The following is a 12,181-nucleotide window of genomic DNA, read 5'->3' as shown; positions in this document are numbered from 1 at the left end:
TCAATTGGTGAGAGATCTGGAGAATGTGCTGGCCAGGGCAGCAGTCGAACATTTTCTGTATCCAGAAAGGCCCGTACAGGACCTGCAACATGCGGTCATGCATTATTCCGCTGAAATGTAGGGTATCGCAGGGATCGAATGAATGGTAGAGCCACGGGTCATAACACATCTGAAATGTAGCGTCCACTGTTCAAAGTGCCGTCAATGCGAACAAGAGGTGACCGACTCGTGTAACCAATGGCACCCCATGCCATCACGCCAAACACGGATGCGACCATCATCATGCTGTAAACAGAACGTGGAGTCATCCGAAAAAATGACGTTTTGCCATTCGTGCACCCAGGTTCGTCGTTGAGTACACCATCGCAGGCGCTCATGTCTGTGATGTAGCGTCAAGGGTAACCGCAGCCATGGTCTCCGAGCTGATAGTCCATGCTGCTGCAAACGTCGTCGAACTGTTCGTGCAGATGGTTGTTGTCTTGCAGACGTCCCCATCTGCTGACTCAGGGATCGAGACGTGGCTGCACGATCCGTTACAGCCATGCGGATAAGATGCCTGTCATCTCGACTGCTAGTGATACGAGACCGTCGGGATCCAGCACGGCGTTCCGTATTACCCTCCTGAACCCAGCAATTCCATATTCTGCTGCCGGCCGGTGTGGCCGAGCGGTTCTAGGCGCTACAGTCTGGAACCACGCGACCGCTACGGTCGCAGGTTCGAATCCTGCCTCGGGCATGGATGTGTGTGATGTCCTTAGGTTAGTTAGGTTTAAGTAGTTCTAAGTTCTAGGTGACTGATGAGCTCAGAATTTAAGTCCCATAGAGCTCAGGGCCATTTGAACCATTTGAACCATATTCTGCTAACAGTCATTGGATCTCGACCAACGCGAGCAGCAATGTCGCGATACGATAAACCGCAATCGCGATAGACTACAATCCGACCTTTATCAAAGTCGGAAACGCGATGGTACGCATTTCTTCTCCTTACAAGACGCAACACAACAACGTTTCACCAGGCAACGCCGGTCAACTGCTGTTTGTGTATGAGATATCGGTTGGAAACTTTCCTCATGTCAGCACGTTTTAGGTGTCACCACCGGCGCCAACCTCGTGCGAATGCTCGGAAAAGCTAATCATTTGCATATCACAGCATCGTCTTCCTGTCGGTTAAATTTCGCATCTGTAGCACGTCACCTTCCCGGTGTAACAATTTTTATGTCCAGTAGTGTATGTTCCGGCATGTTCAGAGAAAATGACTGTGTGTCCTCTCGTGAGGGAGGTATAGATTCAGCTCATCGGTAAGCGTAAGGGTATGAGAGAGATTTTACGTGGAAAGTTATGTTCCCTACAGACACTGAGATTCGTTCCAGAAGCACAGCCGTCAAGAGGAGACATTTACAGTACATTGATCGCTGTCAGACAGCATTCGTAAGATATAATTGTAGTTACACTGATAAATATGTACCTGGTTCCCAACTTCCTTGTGAGTCTGGAGGTGGCCTTAGAAAGCACAGCAGCAAACAAGCAGGTCGGGGACACAGACAGTATCTCAGCGGGCACCTTTGTTCTGGTCTGGGGCTTGCCCATCCTTTGTACACCAGTTCAGAGAGTCTGAGGAAGCTTCCAGCGTAGGACGCTTCGGCTCGTAGCTCCCCCTGGATTGGTGAATAGTGAACTAACACGCAGTTTGCGTTGAGTCACCTTCGGGACCATATGTGTTGCATGTATACGCCGTGGAAATTTGAGAACATTCAGTATGGTAAGTGTTTGCGCTGGGAGTATTGATAGCGTTCCATATGCTACCACTCAGGTCCTGCTGCGGTGAGGGCCCTCCACAGCTGGCGGACCTCTCTCTGGCTGACACGCACTTCTGCGGCATTGGTCATGGGCCGCCTTTGCGGTGATAGTTTTTTCCATTGGTGCTGTACTGCGGCACGGTGCGTGTGGGGTTCAGAAGGTGAGTACGTGCGTTGTGACAGTGTTTTCATCGATCTCACTCATCAGCCGTAAATGTTCCTCAATACATCGGGGCAGTATTTGAATTTGTTGTTGTTGTTTTTGTTGTTGTTACTATCCTATCACGTGGTAGACTCTTTCTTCCCTCCTTCTTTGAACTGGCGTACCTGAGAGAAGCAGTCAACTTAGGAAACCTATAGTACTTTTACAAAAGAAAATGCGCATAGCAGACCTATAGTGGTCGGGGATTTTATAACCGTGACGGTATAAACTCACGTCGAAATTTGAAATTCCAGCTATCATTTCACGCATCATCAGTTCCAATCGCGACGTCAAATAATAATGGGTTTGGGTTATGTAATGAAATTTCTTATCAAAAACGTGACACTGTTGTTTATGCACGCAAACTACCATGCAGTGTCAATCTTTCTATTTTATTTCGAGCAATGTTAAATTGTGTGAAGCAAATGGTTTAAACGGCATATTAACGATTTAATTAATATTTCCCGTGGCACGCCTCCTTAAGCAGCGGCTTCAAGATGTGATATTCCGCACCGGATTTGATAACTCCTGAAGCAGTTCCTGATGTGTACCTCATGAAAAGCTACAGGAAGGCTGGGACTGTTTAGAGTCCATGGCGAAATGAAATATCTCAAACTAGTTCATATGCAGTCTGCAAAGCAAAGTATAGTTCTCTCTCTCCCTTGTTGTATGCAATGATCTTTTTTTAAAAGTGTATTTCGAGTCAGCTGGCTACTAGTTTTGTGACATCGTCAATTTGGGTGTATGAGATAGCTACCATGCCCGCCTTATATCACTTACATCATGATAATTTGACTGGAAATTAATTATTTATTAACCTAAGCAGTATTCTTTGATCGATTCTCAGTCAGGCATTTGCCTTGGAAGGAAGGTGTAATTTCCTGTCATGAGACCCTTCCAGAGTGGCAGAGAGCTACCAATTTCCTGGTAGGTGAGGGGTACGGGAATGTTGAAATTTAACCAGAGAGGGAGGGTTTAAATTATTGATATATGTAATTCATTAGTCAATCAAATAAATATCGAAAGCGTACCTTTACCTGCGAGGGGAGTTCCCACAGGGATGGGTGAGGAGGTGGGGGAGGGGAGGAGGAGGGGGAGGGGGATAGGTGGGGGAACAATAGGTTAAGGACCTGACAATCAAAAGGAAGGGTTAACCCCAGGGGCTAGTAATCCACTTAGCTGAACAATAGGTTAATGACCTGTCAGTCAAAAGAGAGCAATTTGTTTGCCCTCTGAATGCATGCTTATCGCAGATGTAGGCAACCCACATTGCTTGTATGCATTGGGATCCCGTAGCATCTCGCCAGGCGCTGGGTTCGTATCGGGCTAACGAATACAGTCACAATTTCAGTTTTTCTCGGAGCCTCTACTCAAGGATATAAGTACCGTGATGCTGTAAGCAAAACCGACCGCGACTTGCCTGTAAGTACAACGTGTCGGTTGTTGCTGTTGCGCGCACCACGATCAGCGATCCTTTCTGCTGCCGCGTTAAGTGTAGCCTCAACAATGGTCAGCTTCCGATAGTCTCTGATGCTTCATACATTGTCGCTCTGTCGGTATGGATAGTTTTCTTGCTTCGAACATGACCATTTCCTAAGTGAAGCTACGATTCTGCACCGCCGAACGAACAATATGTCTGCTTTATCAGGCTTTTAAGTTCCATGGAATTTTTGAGATCCTGCATAACTTCGAGTATGGCCGTCTTGAACCCCATATTAGCAAGTCAGTCATTTGGTCCCCATCAATGGTAGCTACAATGGCGCGGAACATAGTCCACAATGCAGCCATCATCGAATTCCAGCTCCTTCTCAATTGAGGCGTAACGTGGTCTGCAATTTCTGAATGAGAAACACGCTGCATAATCATTCGTTGAATATAGAATGTAGATGGTGTAACTCGTACCTGCTCCTGAAATGCCAGTCATTTACTTGTCCAAGCAAGTAGTCCTTATTTTGCCAGTTTGCCACATGGTGCACTCCACCTTCACAGCGTTGAGTTTTAACCCATTGACTTACTAATATTTTTCCCCATAGAAGACCCTAAATTAAAAATTTACGAAAATCAGCATATTTTCTTACATATTTTTCACAAAGTTGTACAATTTTTTTGACAGGAGTTCTTTATAAATCTGTCCTTACTATTTATTGAAGTGATGGGTGAAGGTAACACTGTTTTTGAAATTTCTGTTTTTGTGTGATATCCCCGAGAAAATACAGCCATGTGCAATGCCACTAGACATTTCATACACTCATACCATGTATTACTTTTCTTCTCCCTTACTTTGCACACTACACAATTTCTAGAACGTCGTTTCTTTATGGAATTGGAAGGTGGGGGACAAACCTAACGAAACCTGAAAATATCGAAAGAAATCGAGTGCATTATACACTACTAAATATATGGATTTATCATATTTCCAACGGCATATAAAATGTCATGCCATCTGTTCCATCTCACAGCCATCAATGTAATAACGGACTTGAAACCTGCCGCCGGCTGTGAGCCGGCTGTTTAAGTAAATGGGTTAATGACAAGCAGTGCGAATGCTGATTGGTCATCTGTTGTTTATATTAAATAAACTCTTCTCTCCGGGTCCTACAGCTTGCATAAGGTCATAATGTGACGTCTTTTTTATACTTTTACAAAATTGGCTGCAATATACATTGAAGAGCCAAAGAAACTGGTACAGCTGCCTAATATCGTGTAGGGCACCCACGAGCAAGCAGAAGTTCCGAAAGACGACGTGGCATGGACTCGACTAACGTGTGACGTAGTGCTGGAGGGAACTGTCACCAAGAATCCTGCACGAATGTCCACAAATCTGTAAGAGCACGAGGGGGCGGAGATCTCTTCTGCATAGGACGTTGCAAGGCATCCCAGATACGCTCAGTAATGTTTGATGTCCAGCGGAAGTGTTTCAACCCGGAAGTGTGTTCCTGGAGCCACTCTGTAGGAATTCTGGACGTGTGGGGTGTCGCATTGTCCTGCTGGAATTGCCCTAGTCCGTCGGAATGCACAATGGACATGAATGGATGTCACCTGTCAGAGTCGTATCAAGACGTATTGGGGGTCACATATCACTGCAACTGCACACGCCCCTCACCATTACAGAGACTACACTAGCCTGAACAGTCCTAGTCCTCTGCTAACGTGCAGGGGGCATGGATTTATGAGGTTGTCTCCATATCCGTTCACGTCCTTCTGCTCGATACAATTTGAAACGAGACTCGTCCGACCAGGCAACATGCTTCCAGTCGTCAACAGTCCAACGTCGGTGTCGACGGACCCAGGCGAGGCATAAAGCTTTGTGGTGTGCAGTCATCAAGGGTACACGAGTGGGCCTTCGGCTCCGAAAGCTAATATCGATGTTGTTCCGTTGAATGGTTCACACCCTGACACTTGTTGATGTCCCAGCACTGAAATCTGCAGCAATTTGCGGAAGGGTTGCACTTCTGTCACGCTGAACGATTCTCTTCAGTCGTCGTTGGTCCCTTTCTTGCAGAATCTTTTTCCGGCTGCAGTGATGTCGATGATTCAATGTTTTACCGGATTCTTGATATTCACGGTACACTCGTGAAATACTCGTACGGGAAAATCCTCACTGCATCTCTACCTTGGAGATGCTGTGTCCCATCGCTCGTGCGCCGACTATAACGCTACATTTAAACTCACTTAACTCTTTATAAGTTGCCATTGTAGCAGCAGTAATCGATCTAACAACTGCACCGGAAACTTTTTGCCTTATACAGGCGTTGCCGACCTCAGCGCCGATTCTACCTATTTGCGTATCTCTGTACTTGAATACACGTACCTATACCAGTTTGTTCGGCTCTTCAGCGTAGTTTATTTTTTGTCGTTTTTGTATGGGTTCGTGACTTGTTTAGGCATTTTTGCCCTTTTCAAGTGTTCCTGTTAACACTACATTTATAAAGCATTGTATTCTATGTCTATGTAACAGCACTATGAGATTTTTATCTCATGTTATATCTAGATCTAGATGGAGTGACGTCCATAAAAGTCTTGGAACGTGATTTCTTTTACTTACTGCGTTGTTAATGTAGGTCATATGTTTACCTTGTATAGAAATATCGTGTTATTTTTTGACGGTTGTGAAATGACAGATCGTTCCATTGATGCATAATGTTTATAAGTAAATTATATTTTAGATAATCAGAGATATTTTGCCAGAGATATCTTTCATTATCAAGATTTGCCATCTTAATGTTGTCTTTTTTATCGTGTTGTGTTCGTCCCTTTTCTAGTTCTATTATGCTAAAAAAGTTTTCCAGATAATTTTTGTATGACGCGCATTTGTTCGTTTAGAATGTCATTCAGACATGTATAAATTTCTAGTTCTTCCAAAATGTTCATTGTTTAGCCATTTGGTACCCTATGCAGAATTTTCAAAGCGTTTTCGATTGTGTTCACCTTGTACACACACAAAATGATTTTTCCTCGCTCTGCATGTTAATATGATAGGGAATGGACTAGCTAGCATCAGTACGCGGTAGCTCGCAGAGTTCATATCTATATTTAGAGCCAAACGAGAGCTCAGGTCACATCCCCGGGGGCGCCCAGCCAGCCGGGTTCGACACGCCTATGGGCGGGGCATCGCCCACTCACCTGGCCACGCCTGCGCAGCTGGCTCTTCGATCAATCGTTCTTTTTGTCACGTCATTCGCGGGGCTGTTCGCGTACTTGTAGGAGGAGCCTAAGCGCACGCGCGCACGGACGCGCGGACACACGCACACACACACACACACACACATACACATACACATACACATACACACCAGACAGACAGACACACGCCCACGTGCACGCGCGCTCGCGCGTGGGTCACACACACACACACACACACACACACACACACACACACACACACACACACACACACACACACGTCACCTCTGTCAGAGAGGGGTATGTGCTCTAGTCTGTATCTCATTAAAATGGCACCCGAATTTGGTGCTCTAAGAGTAGCGACAGAATAACTTGAAGACTAATAACGTTATTAGTAACCTCAGTGAGAAATCGATGTAGATCAAAAGACTGTCACGAGCGGGCAGTTAAAAAAATAAAAAATAAAAAAAACATTAATCAACGATACGAATCGGAAAAAAGGGTCAACATTCGTCACTAAATATCGAAATGACGCCGAAAACTTCTGGAAAAGAATTATTTTCAACTGCTGTTTGTGTTCCCGTTACACATATACAAAGTGATTTCTCCTCGCTCTGCAGGTGAATATGACAGGGAGAGCAGCGGCTAACATTAGCACGCAGTGATTTCCAGAATTCATATCTATATTTGGAGCCAGAGGAGAGCTCAGGTCACGTCACGGGGGCTCCCGGTCGGGTCAGCCGGCTTGGACACGCCTACTGGGAGGGGTGCGGGGGTGGGGGGGAGGCGACCCGACCACGCCGGAAATTTCTGGTAAAGGATTGTTTTCAGCAATTAGCTATAATTGTTAGGTTGCCATCTGACGGGTGGAACACAGCTCAGGAAGAAAGGGGATTGAGGTCAGACATGAAAACCCAGATGCATTGGTGCTCTTTTGCTGGTATATATGTTATAACACAGTAGAAACACCTGTGTTACGTAGGCGGAGTAAGGTAGAACATGACATATGGATTTCTTAAAGATAAAAGTTCACGCAAACGCAAAGAACGAAGTTGTGAGAAAATTCACAATGGTCCTGAGCATACCGTTTTCAATACTAAAATGAGATTCCTGCAAGACGCAGAAAAAGAAATGGCACTTCCACGATCTCCAACTCATATTAAAAGTTTATGAATAATCTTTTGATCTGGTGCTAGAAGCTACCATATTTTAGACCTTCTCGCACAGCGTAAAGCGCATTGCACTATCTTGTGAGACAAAGGGGTGAGCCACACCCTGATGGAATCCACCAGGTGGATTATTAACAGTGGGATGGTACACCTTCAGAACTGACAATGGTTTTTAAGCGGTTTCCCACGCTCTTTTAGCCAAATGATCCACAATTCCGTCTCACACAGTACGACACACAAGCCATTAAGATAACACATAGATCAAGATTCACACAATTCACTGGTAGATTATGCCCACGGTTTCCCTCCCTTAGGTCATCTTGTCGACTGCATCATCAAGAAGGGCATTCGGCCACAAAGTTAAATAATACAACAAACAATGCGAAATCCTGAAAAAAAAACGGACACCGTACTGGACGGGATAAACAATGGGGAAATAGTGTTGCTGAAGTGTTTCAGAAACTCTTCCAGCTTTTCATGTCAATGAGGTCGTATGGTGAAGGTGTCGTCGAAGTAGCGATAAAAACATCTAGGCTTTGCAGGATCCTTGTCCAATGCGATGTCCTGAAAATGCTCCGCATAGAGGTTGGCTATAACTGGAGCTAATGGTTTCTACATAGCGACGTCGCCGGTCTCGTTGAAATATTCTCCACCATGTAAAAAGTACGACGACGTCATGATATGTTTAAATAAATCCATATTGGTGTCGACAAAGAGCGAGAGTAGGCAGGCCAAATGCTTTGCAAATATAAAGGTCGGCGATCCGATGGTGCTCACTAAAGGCCTTAAAGGTGTATCCTTCTTATGCACCTCTGACAGACCGTAGGACGTGGGTGATCTGGGTCCGTGAGGGAGGAGGTTTTTAATAACACTCTCTTCCAGCGACGACCGTTTGAGAGGCTTCGAAGTTTTCCTCACAGCAACAGTAGCACAACTAACATCATCAGGGCAGAGAGTCACGGAGAAAAAGAAAGGGAAGTTCAGTCGGCTTTCACTAAAACAACATAGGGCATAACAAAACTGCGGAACGTACCGAATTCAACATGGCAGCAAGAAACACCGATGCGGGTGCCATTTTAGCACTTAAGAAGAGACTAAGCTTCGCTCCTTCGCCACGAAGTATCCGTACACTGACATATGAAGTGGTATTCAACAAGCAGTTCGTAAGTTTCTCAGTGAAACTGCAGAAGAAGTTCGTAGAGAAACGACCCGCATTCTTTTAAAATGCAAGCCGCCAGCACCAGACATGACTAGAGCTGAACGCGATAACCTCCGTGCTGTCCGTAACTATCCTCTTACCTTCGTCCTGCCCTCTGACAAGGGCAATGCAGCAGTCCTGATGGAACAACCCGCCTGTGACACGAAAATCCGGCGTATGCTGAAGGAAGACAAGAACGAAAAATTGCCATTGGACTCAACGTCTAGAATAGTGAGGGAGACTTCAGAGATTCACAAACGGTCGTCGCTGGAAGAAAGTGTTATTGAAAACCTCCTCCCTCAGGCACACAGACCACCTACGTTCTACGGTCTGCCAGAGGTGCATAAGAAGGTTACACCTTTAAGACCTATAGTGAACGGCATCGGATCGCCGACCTATAGACTTGCGAAGCATTTGGCCAGCCTTCTCTCGTTGCACGTTGGACGTTGTGAGCGCCATACAAGAATACGGCGGACTTCATCGATCGAGGTAAACGTCTACGCCTTGGTGAAGGTGGTATTATGGTTAGTTTTTATGTAGTTTCCCTATTTACGTGTGTGTCCATCACAGACTCTGTAGACTTGCTTTCCCGGTTCTCTGACGACAGCACCGTGGATTTATTTACTGACGTTATCGTATTTTTTACCTGATGAGGAGTATTTCAACCAGACGGACGGCGTCGCGATGGGGAGCCCATTAGCTCCAGTTGCAGCCAACTGCTTTATGGAGCATTTTCAGGACATCGCCTTGGACAGGGCTCCAGCAAAGTCTAGTTGTTTTTATCGGTACGTCGACGATACCTTCCTCAAATGACCTCATGGACATTAAAAGCTGGAAGAGTTACTGGAACACGTCAGCAACATCCACGAACACATAAAGTTCACGACGAAAGTAGAGAAGGACAGTTGCTTGCCGATCCTGGACATCCTTGTCCACCGTAAACCCAATGGGTGTCTCGGTCACAGCGTTTACCGGAAGCCAACCCACACGGATCGGTATCTGAAAGCCACCCAGCACAGAAGCTGTCTGTTCTGAGGACCTTGATACATCGAGCTGAAACCGTCTCGGACTCCGGAAACCTGCTGAGGGAACTGAGCCACTTACGTATAGTTTTCAAGAAAAACGTTTATAACAACAGAAAAATTTGGCAAGCAGTTTCATCTAAGCTGCGAAAGCAGAAGGCCTCTGAAGAAGACACGAAGAACATTCAATAACAGCTAAGATTAGCCGCTGAAGAAACATAAGATCGACACAGTCCTCAGGCCCCCATCAAAGATCCGGCAACTATTGTAATCTGTGAAATACGATGTAGGCCGCAGAACGCCTGAAATATACAAATACCGTATGGGTATGGGCAGTTTTATGTCGGTCAGACTGTCCGCACTAGTGCACAGCGCCACATGGAATGTGAAAGGTGTTTCCTCCTACGCTATCACGAAACATCAGCTTTAGCGGAGCATGCGCTGGAAAGCGGACACCAAATTGCATTCGATGATACTTCTATTATTAAACAGACCTACGAATTCTGGGGTAGCGCAATGAATGAAACAATAGAGATAAAAATATCGGAAGAAACCCTCAATAAAGACGGTGAATTGTAGCTGAGTACAGCCTGGGATTTTGTGATTTAGGAGCTGAATTGGGGCTGGCGGTCGTGCAACCAAAAGACTGCCACATATGGTAGGAGACTAGGCACCAATGACGTCACTGGTGAAGGCTTCGCAATAAAGCACGGCAGCGGCATTCACAGATAGTCAACCACTTGACAATGGCAGAGGATATCTCAGCCGAAAGCTCGTGCGTAGTTAACCACATGACGCCTCTTGAAACCAGAGAATATTTTACTAATATTTGTAGATACCACTGGGAGAGCATCCATTCGAATATTTGTTCCATATCAAAACTGGAAGATTGGTGAAGTATGCATTACAACACATGATACTTGAATTCTATTGTACGGAGACACAGTGGACGGCGATACATATGCACTACACCAAATGCAAATCTTACAGGAACTTAAATTTTATTCCATTTGCTGTTCGCTGCGAACCTGAATTCACGAATGGATGAAGTTCATTCACGTATCTGTCGGTTACCATTTAGTGCTATGAACATTGCACAGGTAAACGCTATAGAATTAGCCAAGTGCAGAATGAGCATCAGAGTTCGGAAAATACTAATGTACATTTATCTATATCTCTTTCAGTGTCAAGTATCAGAGGGGGAGGAGCATCGCCGTCTTATAATTATTAATATTACCACAGGCTTGCAGACGCACCTAGTCTGAACGACTAGAGAAAATTCAATTTTTTTTTTTTTTACACGGATCCCTTATACGATCGCTTTGTTGTTCATCTGATAACCTGACAGCTCTTGCGAACCCTTTAGATACCGCCACCATTACTGCTTCATAAGGGACTCAATATAGCACCCATCAGTGTCCAGAAGAATCTGAAAGCGCAGGGTTGCATTCTGCACAGCAAAACGGGGCGTGTCCGTAGGTATGCTGGCAACTTCTCTTGATATGCTGCGCTTCAGATCAGCACATGTGTGAATGTTCCCCTGGTAAACCCTGTCTTTCAGGTAGCCACACAACCAGAAATCACAGGGAGTGAGATCAGGTGATCGTGCCGGCCAAGAATTTGGAAACGATCGGCTGACAATTCAATCGTTTCCAAATGTGTTTCGGAGAAGCAGGTGAACTTAACGAGCGATGTGCGGTGGGGTCTCATTTTGCATGAGAACTGTTGACTTCAATGCGTCTCTCTCCTGTTGGGAGGGTATGACATGCTGGCGAAGCAAATCGCAGTAATACTGGCCAGTCACACTGCACGTCTTTGGTCCTTGAGCGCCAACCAGTTCAATAAGGAAAGGGCAAATGATGAACTTAGCCGTGAAGCCACACCATACGGTGACACTTTCACCAAACAGAGGAACTTCATGCTCAGTGATTGGAGGTGAAGATCCCCACACTCAGAAGTTCTGTGTGTTCACCTCACCGATCAGAGCAAAATGAGCTTCGTCTGTCTATAGGATAGTCCAGGGCCAGCCCTCGTCAATTTCAGTCCTTGCGAGAAAGTGGAGAGCACAGTCAAGTCGTCGTTGTGCGTCCTGTAGTGCAAGCTGATGTACGATATGGATCTTGTACGAATATCATTTGAGAATGGTTCGAAGCACCTTCCGTACACGGGCT

This window comes from Schistocerca americana, chromosome X, assembly GCF_021461395.2.
Source record: "Schistocerca americana isolate TAMUIC-IGC-003095 chromosome X, iqSchAmer2.1, whole genome shotgun sequence".
Classification (NCBI taxonomy): Eukaryota; Metazoa; Arthropoda; class Insecta; order Orthoptera; family Acrididae; genus Schistocerca; species Schistocerca americana.
Note: the sequence above shows the minus strand (reverse complement) of the source record.